The sequence below is a fragment of the Rhinolophus sinicus genome, linkage group LG14 (assembly GCF_036562045.2).
Source record: "Rhinolophus sinicus isolate RSC01 linkage group LG14, ASM3656204v1, whole genome shotgun sequence".
NCBI classification, from domain to species: Eukaryota; Metazoa; Chordata; class Mammalia; order Chiroptera; family Rhinolophidae; genus Rhinolophus; species Rhinolophus sinicus.
This window is the reverse complement of record NC_133763.1, coordinates 39,757,090-39,770,164: the sequence shown is the minus strand read 5'-3', so window position 1 is coordinate 39,770,164 and position 13,075 is coordinate 39,757,090. Positions and strand designations below refer to the sequence as shown.

General features: G+C 35.2%; 1 pseudogene; it reads left to right on the top strand.

Annotated features, from left to right (window-relative positions):
- The first annotated feature begins 362 nt into the window (after nucleotides 1-362).
- Nucleotides 363-2,129, top strand: LOC109455137 (BRISC complex subunit Abraxas 2; annotated as a pseudogene).
- Nucleotides 2,130-13,075: the final 10,946 nt, after the last annotated feature.

The following is a 13,075-nucleotide window of genomic DNA, read 5'->3' as shown; positions in this document are numbered from 1 at the left end:
TCTTTTTTTTTCAAAGGCAGTATGGAATAAAGACTATTCTAATATTTCAAGACTTATAGTATATTATAAAATAGTTAATTATGCTATTAAGAAGATAAGAGTAAAATAAGAGCATAAAATAGGATTATAGAACATCATCTACATAACAATTAGAACAATAAATGTAAATGGTTTAAAATCTTTGTAAAAAGAAGAAGGATCTAAACTGATTAAACATGTAAAAAATCTATAAAGTACTTTAAAAAAAAAAAGTCTACATATAAACACCTTTGGGTACTGCTCCAGGTCCCACATTGAGGTTTGCGGGTTGGCACTTCTCTGGGGTCTACTTTCTTCCTAAGTTAAGGGGCCCAAGCACAGACATGGCCCAATCAGAGCCTCCTCTGACTCCCCTGCCCCTTCCTGCCAGGGTCAGGTAGACCCCCTTTGTGATAGTGCCATTCTAAGTACAACTATATTTGGGGACAGCTATTAATATTTGTAAGAGGCCATTGAAGAAAGTGTTTTTCACTCGGGGAGGTAAAACAAGATAAAACTTTTAGGATCAGTAACTTACAAATTAGCAACACAGAATTTCTTCTGCAAGTAATTGAAATCTGTCACCATTAGCCTTGTTCAAAACTTTTTTAGTTTTTAGGATAACACAAGCAAAGTTAATGAAGAGAGTTTGGGTGGGATTCTTAGAGATCAGAGACAAAAGTTATTGGTGGTGTTTCCAGTGAAATGGAGCAGAAACACGTGGAGGGGAGTTTATCCATAAGCAGCTGCTGGCATCCTCTGTGAGCTGTCTCTTCAGCTCCATCTCCACCAACAATTCCTCTCCTGCTTTAGTATCTTCTCTTTAGACTAAATTGAAGATATAGTCAAAGGAAATCCTTTGCTATTCCCAATCCAGGAAATACTAACCAGCAAGAGTACAAAGTGCCTTCAGTGCCAAATACTTCTCAGAGTTATGCCAAAGTTGTTAAAAAACATGGCACTGACTTTTTGCTGAAGATGAAGTAATGAAAGACATGAAAGTAATGAAGTAATGAAAGGGTGATTTACAGGCTTATGATGCACTTCACACAGGCAATGTGTGCAGATGTGGAAACAAGTGAGCAAGTTGTTGAATGTTAGGCGCAAGTAACAGATTAAGATGCATCACTCAGATGAAAAATGAAAAAGAACAAGCAAGAAGATTGCAGCTGGCCATGCTAAGCAGACAGATGCCACTCGAAAGTTTGGAACCGGTGTCCAGTCCTCGGATATCCTAACTGGGTTTGTAGCTGAATATAGATGTACATTAGGACACAGGGAAGCCTCAGATCTCGTCCCTCTTATTCTGATTTATTCATCCACACAGTCAAGAAAGTACTTTGAGCCATTCTTGCATGGAAAGTAGTGTCTTTATGTCTCGACCTCAGCTGTAGACTTTTCCAATTTCCTTCTACCAGTGTTGGACTGAAACATCCTGGGAGTGGAGCAGAACTTCTTCCTTTCCAAAGAGTAGCTGGAGGCAGAGTTGAGGAATCAGACAACAGAGATCATGAATATCTGACCCTACAGAGCTTTCTAGTAGGGATATTGGAGGAATTGTGATCCACGATGCATCTCTATGGAGGCTCGAGGAATATTCAGACCTCCCCGATTTAATGAAAGAAAAGAAACTACCCACTTAGTGCTGTTTTCTTCTTAATTACTTACTGAAAAATATGTTTGAGAACTTAATCTGGGGGAGAATTCCTTTCTTAGACCCCTGGACTTGCAAGAGGAGAGTCCTTGTTCACAGCAGTTGTCAGAAACTCAACATTTGGACCCAATGTGCAGGTGCGAGACAGATTCATCAAGAAAATCAAATTGCCCTCGTCTGTCATGATTCATGAGTATACTGGTAAATTCAGGCAAAGTGAAATTTATGAAAACAGTTTCTGTTCTTTAAAATTAATTGGAAATTAGAGACAGCACAGTCAATAAATGTTCTATAATTAGTCTATAAATGGAAAACTTACCCCTTGCACTATCATGCCTTGGAGTTTACTTTTTCAAAATGAAGTGAGTTTAGCAGCAGCGTTCAAAGAAACTTCTTTCTATAGTGAGCTAAGTTCATCCTTGGCAGAAAAAAAAAACACACCAAAAACCTTTTTTTGTAATTCCAAGAAACCTGATTGGAACAAATCAGATATGCCTTCTCTTGTCTTATTGGATATAACTTTGTGAGCTCAAGAGGGCTTTGTTTCAACCTTTTTTCTACTAGCTCAATATATATTGGCACTTAAAATTTTTGCCTTTAAAAAATGTAGAAATGCTTAATATCAGTAAGTAATTATATAAATAAGTATTTCATAAAATAAATTTATTAATTTTCTTTTGGAGAATTACCGTGACTGCTGTGTTGTACTAGCTACAAGGTGTGCCAATTAAGTTTGCAAACTTGTTGCAATGATGTTGCTAACCTTTTTTGATATCAAAGGGATTATTCATTATGAGTTTGTACCAATTGGACAAACAGTTAACCAGGTTTACTATTTGGAAGTGCTGAGAAGGCTGCATGAAAAACTTAAGGTGACCTGAACTTTTCGCAAATAATTCATGGCTCTTGCATCATGACAAGGCACCAGCTCACATGGCACTGTCTGTGAGGGAGTTTTTAACCAGTAAACAAATAACTGTATTGGAACACCCTCCCTATTTACCTCATCTGGCCCCCAATGACAAAGGAAAGGAAATATTGAAAGGAACACATTTTGATGACATTCAGGATATCAAGGGTAATACGACGACAGCTCTGATAGCCATTCCAGAAAAAGAGTTCCAAAATTGCTTTGAAGGGTAGACTAGGTGCTGGCGTCAGTGCATCGCTTCCCAAGGCGAGTACTTCGAAGGTGACCTTAGTGATATTCAACAATGAGGTATGTAGCACTTCTTCTAGGGTGAGTTCTAGAACTTAATTGTCAGATCTCATATGTTTATGATCTCTGCTCTGGAGTCTCAAAGGAAGGACATAACAGCCGTGGGTCACAGAAAGGAATTATGTATCAGACATGAATTTTATGATGAACAGATTCCAGAAACAATGGATTTAACTGAGTTCATATGTAAGGGATACAACTCATTTCAATTACTGAAAAACCTTAGGATTGATTTTATTTGTGGAGGAAAGGTATTCAATAAAATGGGAATTCTGATAAATAAAGATTCATTTTAAATCTAGGGGGAAAAAAACTATGAGCTACAGGTTAAAAAAGTACACAGGATATATATTTTTATAATTTTTTTAATGTAAAGATTATATGAACAATTTTTAGATTGGAAGAAATAAAATAGCTTGATCTAGTTGTAGCTCAATTCTAAATTCATGGAATAATAAACTAAACTCACATCTTTCTACCTTGAGTTTATAAAATTAAAAGTAAAATAAAAAAGAAATGAAAGAAAACAATATTTCATGTAAAATTTTAGAAATGTGAGGATAAAATTAAAAGAAGCAAATTTCAATGTCAGTTTTCAGGATAATAGCCAAAGTGGACAAGTTTCCCTGTAAATATTGATCAAAGTACCTGGCTAATCGCCTTTACACCATTTTGTAAAGTATAGAGGAGATAAAATTGGACACAATGTTGTTGTTAATTCCCATTTAGGTTTCCAGATTATATATTGAGGTTGTACATCAGGGGATTTTAGCAGCACAGCGGGCTAAATGTATGACATGAGTCAAAGGTACTGGTTGTGATATAGTGCTTAGCATATTTAAACTCATTAATGCAGTAGGTAATTACTGTATTACTATTACTATGAAGAGTCCTATGCATTCTTCATAGGAGACTGATGATGTGCATAGAGGCTATGAATGAAAACTGCCAGCATAAGATTTATGCTAACAAGACTCCATACGTTTCATATTATTATGTTTATTTTATAAATTTGTTTTGAATATAACAAAAATTTGACATGAGACAAAAGTAGAGTCTTCTGAAAGCTGTGTTTTCCTCTGATTATAGCAATTGCAGAAATTGTAGGAGTATTCATGAAAACAAATATAATAATATAGGAAATACAATAGTAAGAAATCCATTTTATGCATCAAGTTCTCAAATACTTTTTTGAATGCTTGTCATGCTCAGTTTCATCAACCTCAGTGCATAATTTTAGTGTTGGAAGCAACATTTCATATCACCATTTGGTTTTAACATCTACCCTGAGTATTTCCCTGGTAACAAATATATTTGACACTACGACAGATGAAATTTTTTCTTTGTTTATATATTAACCTGACATTTTCCCAGCGCTCTGTTTTAATATATTGAGATTGGTGGTTTTATATATATAATTCATACCAATCTATCTAAACCATACTGAACCATAATCCAAAACTATAAGCTATAAAATTTAATAAAATATTTTCCAAGTGATGATATGCTTTTAGTTGTCACCGAGAAAGTAAGTTTGACAGGCCATTTGTCATAGAAATTTTGAAACCCCAGATATTGAAATTATCTTTATTTATGTTTTGTTATGTTCTTTATAGTCAAAGTGTATCAGGTTAATCAGTTTTCTTGATGTGTTTTCTTATATCTGTTACTTTAGTACATTTCACTCTGTCCCCTCTAATGTACATAAAATTCTCTAACCCCTTCAAGTATGTTTAAAAATACATTTAATTCACTATGTAATCTAGACTAGTTTTGGGGGGACTATCACATCATGTAGTTTTCTTGTAAATGCTGTCTGTGTGGTTTTGATTTTATTGTTTAGCTACTTTGTCCATTTTTACGGGGGAATTCAAGATATAAAACTATATGATGGTATTTTAAATTTATACTTTAAAAAGTTCTACAGATGATTGTTGTAAATCACTGATTTAGATCATAGTATTTCAGCTCTAGAGCCTACCATCAGCTAACCTCAGTCTGTGTTTCTCTTAGTTTCAATATACGATAGCGACAACCTCATTAATAACCATGTTTCCTGGAAAATAAGACCTAGCTGGACAATCAGCTGTAATGCATCTTTTGGAGCAAAAATTAATATAAGACCCAGTCTTATTTTACTATAATATAAGACCGGGTCTAATATATGATATGATATGATATGATATGATATGATATGATATGATATGATATGATATGATATGATATAATATAATGTAATACTGGGTCTTATATTAATTTTTGCTCCAAAAGACACATTAGAGCTGATTGTCCGGCTAGTTCTTATTTTCGGGAAATACAGAATTAGCCAGCAAAGGTTTGGTTGTCCTCCTGTCCAACCATGGTCTAATGGCAATGGGTGGTGTCAGAAACTGATACACATTTTTGTTTAAGATGGAACATTAGAGATCAACAGAGGAAAAGGAAAAGGCTGCTTGACGTTTATTATAACTATTATTCATAGGTTTCTCTGAAATATTAAAACAAGTGACTGAAAATGTAAAAACTTGTTTCTCGTGTCAATGCCTCTGCCTAAACTCACTCATGCCCCATCATTTGGCTGATTCTAATTTTTTCTTCATGTTGAGCCCGATCCCTCCAAAGACCCTCCATTTAACTCATTAGTCTGAGTTAAATGTTTCTCATTCATTCACATTTTCTTCTTGCTGCTCATAGTGAAATGCAAGACAAAAGAGATAAATTGAGAGAGTATCTCTCATGCAAAAAGAAACCAGGACTTGATTTGAGAAACTCTCACTCTACCCAGATTGCAAAAGATGCTAAAATTAGGAGAATCACAGTCAAGAAAGCATTCTCTAGAGATAAAGTCAAAAGTTTGGCTGGATAATCTTTTGCAAGTTTCTCCAATAGATGAAAGATCAAAGAATTCAGAGGGCTCTTTGAAAAAAATTAGGCATGTGATTCATGGATCCCTTCAGCCATTTCAGCAGAAGCAGGGGACAGAGATAGAATTACCCAGGAAAGATCTGTGGAGGAGCCGCTTAGGTAATGGAGTGAAGCGCAGAGATATCACAGAAGACCCACAGACTTTTGACAATGTTATACCAGCAGAAACACTGTCAGCTTGGACTGACCAAGACGGAGAGGATGAAATGAAAGGAGGCTTTTAGAACTTCCAAAATTCTACAGGAAGACAATAAGCTAATAACATGACTCAGCTGCAAACATGTGCTGTCCTTTCTGAAAAAGCTGGAATGAATCAGAGGAGCTGCAGCCCAGAGGACAGAGCTAATAGCCTGGAAGATGGAGCTGTGAGCCCAGAAGGTGGAGTCAAGAGCCCTAGAGGCGGAGTCCAGAGCCAGAGAAGGTTATTCCCAGGCCTTGAAACCTGATGGGGTTTACCCAGCTGGATTTTGAAATTGTTTGGGATTGACAACTTTTTTCCCCCTTTCATTTTCTCTTGTTTTTATTAAGAATGTCTATGCATAACTTTTAACCTATGCCTGTCACCACTGTGGTTTGGGAGCAGATAACTTGTTTTTAGTTTCACAGGCCCACAAATGGAGAGGAATTTTGTCCCATGATATATTAAACCCAGACTCTCACTCATACCTAATTTGGATGACTTAAACCAATCCTGCTCAAACTCTTCCAAAAAATTGAAGAAGAGACAGTACTCCCTAACTCATTTTATGAGGCCAACATTACCCTGATACCAAAACCTGGTAAGGACAACACAAAAAAAGAAAACTACAGGCCAATGTGTCTGATGAATACAGATGCAAAAATGGTAAACAAAATTCCAGCCAATCGATTACAATAATGCATTAAAAAGATTATTCATCACGACCAAGTGGGGTTCATCCCCAGGGCACAAGGATGGTTCAACATCCGCAAATCCATCAATGTGATACATCACATAAACAAAATAAAGGACAAAAATCATATGATTATATCAATTGATGCAGAAAAAGCATTTGACAAGATACAACATCCATTTATGATTAAAACACTTAATAAAATAGGTATAGAAGGAAAATACCTTAACATAATAAAGGCCATATATGACAAATCCTCAGCTAATCTCATAATTAATGGTGAAAAACTGAAGCCCTTTGCTCTATGTTCAGGAACACGACAGGGCTGTCCCCTATCACCACTGTTTTTCAACATAGTGTTGGAAGTCCTTGCCAGAGCAATCAGGCAAGAGAAAGAAATAAAAGGCATCTAAATTGGGAATGAAGAAGTTAAATTATCACTCTTTGCAGATGACATGATGCTATATATAGAAAACCCTAAAGACTCCACCAAAAAGCTATTAGAAACAATAAATGAATACAGTAAAGTTGCTGGCTACAAAATCAACGTACAAAAGTCCATTGCCTTCCTATATACTAACAATGAAATCTCAGAAAAAGAAATACAAAAAACAATGCCTTTTGCAATTGCAGCAAAAAGAATAAAATACCTAGGAATAAACTTAACCAAGGATGTGAAGGACCTATATGCTGAAAACTGTAAGACATTTTTAAAAGAAATTGAAGAAGACACAAAGAAATGGAAAGACATTCGTGCTCATGGATTGGAAGAATCAACATAGTTAAAATGGCCATATTACCCAAAGCAATATACAGATTTAATGCAATCCCCATCAAAATCCCAAAGGCATTTTTTAAAGAAATAAAACAAAAAGTCAGATTTGTTCGGAACCACAAAAGACCCCGAATAGCCAAAGCAATCTTAAGAAAAAAGAACAATACTGGAGGTATCACACTCCCTGACTTTAGCTTGTACTACAGGGCTACAATAATCAAAACAGCATGGTACTGGCAGAAAAACAGACACACAGACCAATGGAATAGAATTGAGAACCCAGAAACAAAGCCACATAAATATGGACAGATAATTTTTGACAAGGAAGCAAAAATCATACAATGGAGAAAAGACAGCCTCTTCAATAAATGGTGCTGGGAGAATTGGATAGCCACGTGCAAAAGAATGAAACTGGACTGCTATCTGTCACCATGTACCAAAATTAATTCAAAATGGATCGAGGACTTAAGCATAAGACCTGACACAATATACTGCATAGAAGAAAACATAGGTGCTAAACTTATGGACCTTGGGTTCAAAGAGCATTTTATGAATTTGACTCCAAAGGCAAGGGAAGTAAAAGCTAAAATAAACAAATGGGACTATATGAAACTTAAAAGCTTCTGCACAGCAAAAGAAACCATCGACAAAATAAGGAGGCAACCAACTGAATGGGAGAAAAATTTTGCAAACAGTGCCTCCGATAAGGAGCTAATATCCAAAATATACAAGGAATTCATGAAACTCAACAACAAAAAAACAAACAACCCAATTGAAAAATGGGCAGATGACTTGAAGAGACATTTCTCCAAAGAGGACAAGCAAATGGCAAATAGGCATATGAAAAAATGCTCAACATCACTAATCATCAGAGAAATGCAAATAAAAACCACAATGAGATATCACCTCACCCCAGTCAGAATGGCTATCATCAACAAGACAAATAGTAACAAGTGTTGGAGAGGAGTGATGGAAGGAGAACTGACTCTGGGTGGTGAACACACAATGGGATTAATAGATGATGTGACACAGAATTGTACACCTGAAATCTATGTAATTTTACTAACAATTGTCACCCCAATAAATTAAAAAAAAAAAATTGTGAGTTTTTTTGTTTTTTTTAACTGATAAGACTTACTGAGATTTTGGACTTGAGTTGACAATTTTGGGGTCAAGTGATCCCAGGATGAGCCAAATGAATTTTGCATTTGAGATGGATGTGAATATCTAGAAGCCAGAGGGTACACTGTGGTAGGTTGAATATTAATCCCCCTCTCCCTAACCCAGATGACTGCATCTTAATCCCTGGAATTTGAGAATACCGTATTTTGCGGTGTATAATGCACACCCATGTTTTTGGCTCAAACTTTCAGGGAAAATTGCCTTTCGTTTTAATTTTTTAATTCAAATTGTTATTTGTTTACATTTAGGTACTTGTTTTTTGTATTATAAAGGAATTTCAGCATTTATTTTTTAACATATTATGGTACAATAAATTTTACGTAATAATTACAAAACACAAAAACAGATACAAGGTACAAAAAATTTATGTACCAGTAACAAATTTATGATATTTACACGTCATAGAAAGCCAAGAGCTCTTCCTTATTGCAAGTTCGTCGTAAGTTCAACAAAACTGATTATTATATTCCAGGGTATTATTTTGCATAGGGATATCATTATTAATTTCTAGAGTTACACTTTTTAACTCATACGCATAAATAACATAATTAAAAACATTTATATAGATAAGGAATTAGTACTACCCATGTATAATGCTCATCCTTATTTTTCCTTCACAAATTTAGGCAAAAAGTGTGCATTATACACGGCAAAATACGGTATACTACCTTGTGTCAAAAGGGACTTAGTAAATATGATTAAATGGAGGATTTGAGGTGGGGAGATGATTCTGTGTTATCCAGGTGGGCTCCAAATGTAATTAAAATGGCCTTTATAAGAGAGCGACAAGAGGTGAATGAAGAGTAGGGGATATGAGGACAGAAGAAAGAAGTTGGAGTTATGTGAGGAAGGAGCTTCAGGCCAAGAAATGCAGGTGGCCTCTCCGAGCTGAAAAAGGCAAGGAAACAGATTTCCAATGAAGACTCCAGAAGGACCACAGCCCAGATTACACACTGGTTTTAAACTGTGGACCTCTAGAACTATAAAATAATAAGTTTGCATTTTTTTATGCCACTAAATTTGTGGTAATTTCAGAAGCAATGAGATACCAATGACTTGTATTTTTCTTCTTGTTTCTGATCAATAATGTGTATTTCTAGGCTACATAAAAATTACTGACAATTGTTTCATGTCATGTAAAGAATCTATTCTCAGTAAAGATTTGAAGACATTATTCATTTTTAATACCTGCATTTTGTCTATGAGTTGCCACAAGATACTTAGGGGTAGATTCTAGTCCCATAAATACGACAGTTACTTCCAGATGTTTCTTTCCCTATGAAATGTTTTTGCCACAGGCAAGCTTTTATCTTTTTCCTCACTGTTACTTTGTATTCTCAATGTCTGACCTTCAGAGACTGAGGTATCTCCAGTCATACATTAGACCACACAAGGGCACTTAATCATGTAAACAGAGAAATCGGTCTCACTGCTAATCTTTTATCTAATGGCAAATTTCTTAGCTGTGTATACTTTGATGGTGATGATGAAAGGAAATACTTTTTATTTTATTATTTCACAATGCACATTCTAGCTTGAGAATCCCAGCATGCATTAGTTGTAATTATAATTTTTAAAAGCTTGTTTCTTTCTTTTTCTTTTTTCCTTTCTTGATTGCAGACACATTCCCATTACTTTGGCTTACAATGTCACTCCGATTTCACTTTTCTTTTTGGAATACGTAATGTAGGGGAAAAAAAAGGTGACGCACCTTCTAATATTTTATCCATGTAAAGGACATTAGTTTTTTTTTTTTTTCTTGCTTTTGTTATGTTATGGACTGTGATGGAGAGAATGCATTACAGGGACACCATCTTCACTGTGATTCATCAGTCTTTGAAGGTGGGGCAACATCCACTCAGCTCTTAATGATTGGTTTCTAAGTGACATGGCCTTTTTGTGCCATGAAAAAGGAAGCTAGTTTTTAAGGCTTAGGAATTACTTTTAGCAAGAAGACAGAAAATGTCCTTATTGTCAATGAGTAAATTAAGATGACAAAAGGATGTGGAATTGTTTAGGTTTCATCTCTTTGGGAGAAAAGAGGAATAGAATGGTTTCTCACAGTGTCACATATCCACAGTTCTTTCACCTGTAGAATTATTAAACAACAAAAGCAGTTTGTGATGTGGAAGATTCCATATTTACAAGAGCAGCCAAACAGAACTGCCTGTTTTAAACCACTAATCTAGGATCTGTGCTCAAGTCGGAAAGAAAGGTTTAGTTCTAAAACTTAGTTATCCAGTTTAAATAATTGGATAATTGACTAGGCAATTAAAACAGCTAGATTAGCTCTTATTTTAATATGTTAATCCTCCAAAGTTTAAAATACTTTGATCATCACACATGATACACTCAGTCATAAACTAATGCTATTAACTGCTGCTTTCTTAACAAGCTTTTAAATTCCTCGTAGTATTCATTTTTCCATTCTAGTAATGGGTCCGCTTACAAACCTCTGTTGTTGGTTTTTTGTGTTTGTTTTTTCACTTTGTTTGCAAAGTTTAAAAATGTCAGAGGTTATAACGCATAAGTGAGTCTTTTTACCTTTAAGGTCTAAAAGGACACCTTAAGTTTGGCTTCTAGAAGATTAAATTTCACTGATCTTCATTCAAGACGATAAATTCACCCCTCCAATAACTACAACCCATCTTTGGACAATTTCTCACTGCTTGTTAGATTATAGTCCTACTGTCAAAGCAGTGCTGACAGTCATATCTCCTGCTTACTATTTCATAGCAGGGCTAGTAAAAACAGAAATTTAATAGCTGGGAAGGATGGGGATATAATCACTGAAAGCTACTTACCTACCCACACCTCTTCTAGTATTTGACCTCATTCTTGCAATCCCTTTAGGTTTCAACAAAATTTCTTGATTATTAGTTGAAATACTGAGATGATTGTTATGTTAATTAGTCATTATTTTAGGATGTCTAATTTACTCCTTTGAATAGATAATACATAATTATGCAGTATTTGTGGTGAGAAGAAATAAATGAGATTGAGATGAAACCATGACCATCCTGATGAGATATCCTAGGACTCTATCAAGCTGACCCTCTGTGGGCCTTGTTTATTTTGAGAACACACATTCATCTCATTATTTGCTCTCTGGAAAGTTTCATTATACCTGAAAATCGGACCCACCAGTAGTAGGTGAATTTAATACATTTAACAATTTTCTAAATGTACTTTCCATTTATGCAAATTCAGAGTCAAAGCAACCCAAATCCTTTCATGAAAAACTAAAAGTAAACATTATTTCCTCCACACTTCCAAAGAAGGGCATTTAAAATTCCTGTTAAGATTATAGGAGAAATATATGGTTTTTTTCTTACACTTACTTATCTTGGCCACTGAAAATGAGGAATTTTATGTTGAGCGTTTAATGAAGAAATTCTTTTTTCACGTATTAAAGTGACGACAGGCTCTTTAAGATGAAAGGAAAGCTGGGTGGTAGACGCTGAAGAACTTGAGCTTTGGTACCACACTGACTGTACACAGTTCAGGCTCCATCTTTTCATTTGGGCAAATGACCTCATCTCTGTTTCTTTTTTTTCCTGTAAAATCAAGATAATAAAAGATGGACCTCATTGTGTGTTGTGAGATCACATGAGATAATCTATATAAAGCACAGTGTATGCTGTCTAGCACGAAGCAAGCACTCAATGTGTTAGATATTTATTATGCAAGACAACACAGTACATAGTTAGATAGTGGTATTGCGAAATGTGGTATCAGAATGTAGAATATTCCGAACAAATAACCTGATCAGCCAATTCATGGTTCTGTGCTATGAAAATACGAGTTTATGAGTTAGAAAAAGAGGGGAAAGTCATTGAACGTTTGCATTATAAAAACACTGATCTATGAATTCCTTTGGATCATCGGTCCTTCCAGTGCTTTTAAAATATGACTCAATTTACAACAACCTAGAAAAATCTTTTTTTTTTAATTAAAGTTTATTGGGGTGACAATTGTTAGTAAAGTTACATAGATTTCAGGTGTACAATTCTGTATTACATCATCTCTAAATCCCATTGTGCGTTCACCTTCTACCATGTTCAGTTCTTCTTCCATCACCATATATTTGATCCCCCTTACCCTCATCTCCCACCCCTCTCCCCCCTTACCCTTTGGTAACCTCTAAACTATTGTCTGTGTCTATGAGTTTTTGTTTCTCAGTTGTTAGTCTTGTTCTTTTGTTGTTTTTAGTTTATATACCACATGTCTGGAATCGAACTACTGTGTGAAAGTGGTACACCTTTTGGAACATACTGATGTTATTTTTTCACTTGGTTTCATGGTGGGTATTATGATAGGTTGGAGACAAACCTCCACGAAGAATTCAAGTGACCTGTTGTCATGTTTCAGGCTCCCATCTGTCTGTCTTTAAAACACGCTTAATATTTTGTTCATTCTCCCTCCAAAAT